Raw genomic sequence first — 4,575 nt, 5'->3', positions numbered from 1 at the left:
TATTAATTTTAGATTATATTCGACACCTGAAACCCATGGTGGAAAGGTTGTTACAATGGCAAAAAAATCACTCTGAGATTTATAATATAAAAAAAAATAAAATCATTTTTGTAGATCTAGCTGTAAGTGAACCTGATAGTTGTGGTATTTTAAAATGACCAGAAGATCAACATAGGTACAGTTTTTTCTTAATTTTTTGCCTGCACGTGTCCAATGAATAAAATTGTTATAATTTTGGGGTTCAGTTTTTAATTATTTGACAATAAATTAATGATCAACAAAGGAAATCTCATCAGAACATTGCAGCACTGGAGCAACTGTTTTTTTTTTGTTTGTAAAAATATATTTCTTTCAAAAAAACCAAAAATAAATAAAAATCAATTTTCTTGGCTAGAAGCCATCAAAATTTAAATTTTTTATTGAGTTTTTGTACGATTTTTGTTTACGAATTTCAATTAACAAACTATGTCTCTTTATGCTCACAAAAATGTATAATTATAACAAATTTTCGGACAGCTTTTGATTTATACAATGTAACACCATGAATCCATTTTTAACACTCCATTAGTTTTATTAAGAAATGGTTTATGCTGTATGTGCTGTAAAGTAAAAAGTATCATAATGCTGTAAAGAGATTGATTTATGCTGCTGCGTTACGATTGCTGGGATGAGTGCTGAAATTTGGCAAATTGGTTATACAAAAGACATATTTTCCTGAAAACCGGAAAGAGCGTTTTGTTACACCGTTACACAACCCAAATTATTACCCGCGTTTGTGTGTTCCGTCGCTTCCGGCACGTCCTGGCTGACCTCCTCGCTCTTGATGCTGGGCGATCGGTCACTGCTGTTCATGGCTGCTGGCCGACGACGCGCTACGCGAACGGACTCTACTCTACGCAAATCACTACCGAAACCGAAACCACGGTGGCACGCGTGGCCCCGTACTGCGGACACCGCGTGGTACGCGCGTACGCTCGCAAAGCAACCCGTCGGCAGTGTCGCTCGGTGGCCGGCGACACACTACAACACAACAGCGCGTCAAAACATCGACTGAACGGGATAAAGCAACACAAAACATGCTTTATATTAAAATGCAACACAACACACCACACAAACGTTTTATTTGCGTCCGTCCCGCACACACACACACACAGCAGGCCGTGTTCTAGCTCGGTACAATCCGTTAAACGCGCCGGGTGGATGCGTACGGGCCGGACGGGGCCCGAAGAAAATGCACAAGAATTCGCACACATACACACGGGGGGGTGGAGGTGAGGGGGGAAAGCAGGGACGAGAACGGGGGGAGCGCCCTGTGTGTGTTTTTCTCCCTGAGACTCGGGTTGTGTATTTGTGTTTATTTATTATTTACATACACATCGCAGGCGAGCGATGAGTCGCAAATGCGGCTACTGCGACTACTAACGGGCTGCCGCCCGGTGGTTGCTACTGCCAGTGCTGCTGCTGCTTGCCGGTTGCTACTGTCGGCCGACAGCCGACCAACACTGCCATCTTCGTGTAGCTGTGTGCGCGCGACCGGGCGCCAGCCAGAGCAAGACGGAGCGCGCGAGCTCTCGGCTGCTTCTTGCGCAAGCAGCCAAAGGCGAGAGTCCTGCTAGAAGGAGATCGGATGTGAGAAAGAGAGGGCATGATGTAGAGCGAGCGAGAGCGCTGCGACCGTTCGGGGAAGAGCGAAATGCACGATCACGGGCGAGGGTAAGTATTTCTACATAAATACAAATTAAATACAACCACCTCTTTCTCCCTACGCTCGGTTGTTGTGTGCAGTGTGCAGGGCTTTGCATGTCTTGTGAGAAGGGACGGTGGGCAGCGGGAGGTGCACTTTCTTGTAGGAAAATGCAGGGGAGTGCTACATCCTCCTTCGCCCGGAGGAGCACTTGCTTCGTTGCGCGGGTGCAGCGGGTGCATTGCAATGTTTCTCAATATTTTTCCTGAGCCCTTGCCTGCAACAAACGATCGTTTGTTGTGTTAATGGCATACAGGCGCATTGGCATCGCCCGCTCCTCCACAACAGTGTACATATGTACACCCCGGCGAGTGCATAGGGAAGGAAGAATACATATATTTTCGCCTCCATGGCCCGTGCCTCCATGGTGCAGGAGGTGGCAAAGTGCAACACACAAATCCCGACGACGCTCCTACGCTGCGCTGCGCTTCTGCAAAACAGCATTCGCAGCTGCAACTGTGTGTATTTTGTGTGTGTGTGTGTGTGTGTGTGTGTTTTGTTGCTTGTGCTGTTGTGTGCGCGAAGATGTGCATCGTGCTCCCGTGCACAAGAAACGGCACGCGGTAAGCTTTTCCGTTCGTCCCTGTTTGGCTCACATCACAGCGCAGCCACCGCGTGCAGGCTGGCAGTAGCTTTTTATCGAAGTAGGCGTGTTGTTTCTGCAAAACGCTGCGCCAGTTGCAACGGCTGCACCAGCTTCTTGCAGTATGGAGTCGAAGTGTTTCCCTGTACGAAGAAGAGAGCCACAGGCGGCAGCACGGTTTGCGAGGTTCTTTTTAATGCTATTTTTATTGCACCACCCTTTCTTAGTGCAGCGTTGTAAAAACAAACACCAGCACGAGCGGTATGGTTGTAGCTGTGTGTATATTAACGGAAAGGGGGGGGGGGAGAGAAAAATAAAACGACTGGCACGCGATGAAAACTGTAATTTTCTCTCGCTCTCCGTTGGGCAAAGCCACACCTAGAGCCTGTGCGGCAGCAATGGTTTTCTATAATGATTGATTCCATTATTTTTATTGATACGATGGGGTGTGTGCTGTTGTAATATCGTTCACTGCGGGTGCTAACTGCTGGTGGCCGAGCCTTTATTTCGTTTAAATTGTTTTCTGATAATTTTCTACCGCCTGCAAACCTGCAATTTTCAAGTGTTTTATGGTTGCGTTACTATGTTCAAATCTTTTTGCGGAACCACTTTTGGTGTTTTAATTCCATGAATTGTGAATGATAGATTAGGGTTTCTAGTGAAAAGTGAAAGTCAATGAGCATTGATTTATGTAGAATGCCAGCAGGCAGTTGTTAGGCTTGATCCGGGTTTCATTCGGTCCTTGATAGCTTCCCTTTGTTGATATTTAGAAGAATATTCTATGACTATGTAAACGTTCTGTACAACCGAAAAAAAAGTTTCCATATTTGATTTAGAAGAATCAAAAACAGACTTAATAAAGTAATTATTATCATTCGTTCTGTTAATACATATCTTTGTATATATTATAATATTAGGGATGTAATTGATTAATGGATCGATCATGTAGTTAAGAATGATAAACGTTTTAAAGGATGAAACATCATATTTATGTTTAATAAATAAACATGGTGTAGCATTTTAAACATCCGAATTACATCAATTCCCATCTAATTAATCCGATTGAATTGAGTATCTACCAGCAAATATTTATTTAATATAATGAATAATGTGCTACAGAAACAAACAGCTTTGTATTTGGAATAGCGAAACGGGGAATAAAGAGGAATATACAATAGTAATAAAGTTAATATTATGCATCATTTCAAAGAAAGCAAATACATAGGAGTATTGATTCATAGTGAAAGTTTAGTGAAATATTAATTTTAGTCAATTGTTTGCTATGGGATGGATAATACTTTTGTTAATATTCATTTCATTTCATTTCATTTCATTTCATTTATTAATACAATATCCGCCATCAAGGCTAAATAAGGCAGACTTAAAACTAAATAAACCCTAACAAATAAACAAAATAATTCATGAAAAACTAAGCCTAACTAAACTAGTCTAGACCTAGCAAAAAAATTAAAGAAAAAAAACAAAGGTAGAGCGTAGAGACTATCAAAACTTAATGAAACTTAGAAGAATAATTAAAGAGAATTAGAAGAAAAAATACGGTTACGGAAAGAGTTGAGAGAGGAGTCGAAATCAAAGAGATAGTAAAAGTGGTTAAACAACCTGAAACAGGATAGAATAGGATCATTGAAAGTATAGAGAGTATGACGTGTTTCAATTGACAGAGGATCACGAGGACGAAGGGAACGAGAGGGAACATACAACGAGATGGACGAGAGTAAATCAGGAGCATCAGTATCAGAAAGTAATAAGCCACCAATAAAACATGCCTGAGACACTTGGCGGCGGAAGCTTAAAGAGTGAAGATTGAATAACTGCAATCGCGTTTCATAGGGAGGTAGTGAGGCAGCACCGAACAAACGACGAAAAGCAACCCTGGTAAAAAGGCGCTGAATGCTTTCAATTCTCGAACAGCCATCAATAGTAGGAGGATTCCAGATGATGCTAGCATATTCAAGAAGAGGCCTTACCAGAGCACAATAAAGGTTTCTTAAGAAGCTTTGATCTCTAAAAATAGAGGTAAAACGTAAAATAAACCCAAGAGTTCGATTAGCTTTTAGTAGAACCTCATCAAGCTGCAGTTTAAAGTTAAGACGACTGTCGAGTATAATACCAAGGTCACGGATGGACAAAACACGAGAGAGAGACGAGTTAGAGAGAGTATAGTTAAATGAAATAGGAGAAAGAGAGTGAGAGAAAGAAATAACAGAACATTTATCAGGGCACAAGC

The 4,575-nt window shown here is 41.9% G+C and overlaps 1 long non-coding RNA gene across 1 annotated transcript; it reads right to left on the bottom strand.

The window, feature by feature from the left end:
• Positions 1-539: 539 nt before the first annotated feature.
• On the bottom strand, positions 540-1,473 carry LOC133393354 (uncharacterized). The gene is made up of 2 exons (XR_009766118.1): positions 768-1,473; positions 540-624 (listed from the first exon to the last, which is right to left on the bottom strand). It is a non-coding gene; the product is annotated as an uncharacterized LOC133393354 (long non-coding RNA).
• Positions 1,474-4,575: the final 3,102 nt, after the last annotated feature.

This window comes from Anopheles gambiae, chromosome 3 (genome assembly GCF_943734735.2).
Source record: "Anopheles gambiae chromosome 3, idAnoGambNW_F1_1, whole genome shotgun sequence".
Taxonomy (NCBI): Eukaryota; Metazoa; Arthropoda; class Insecta; order Diptera; family Culicidae; genus Anopheles; species Anopheles gambiae.
This window is presented reverse-complemented; position numbering and strand designations above follow the sequence as displayed.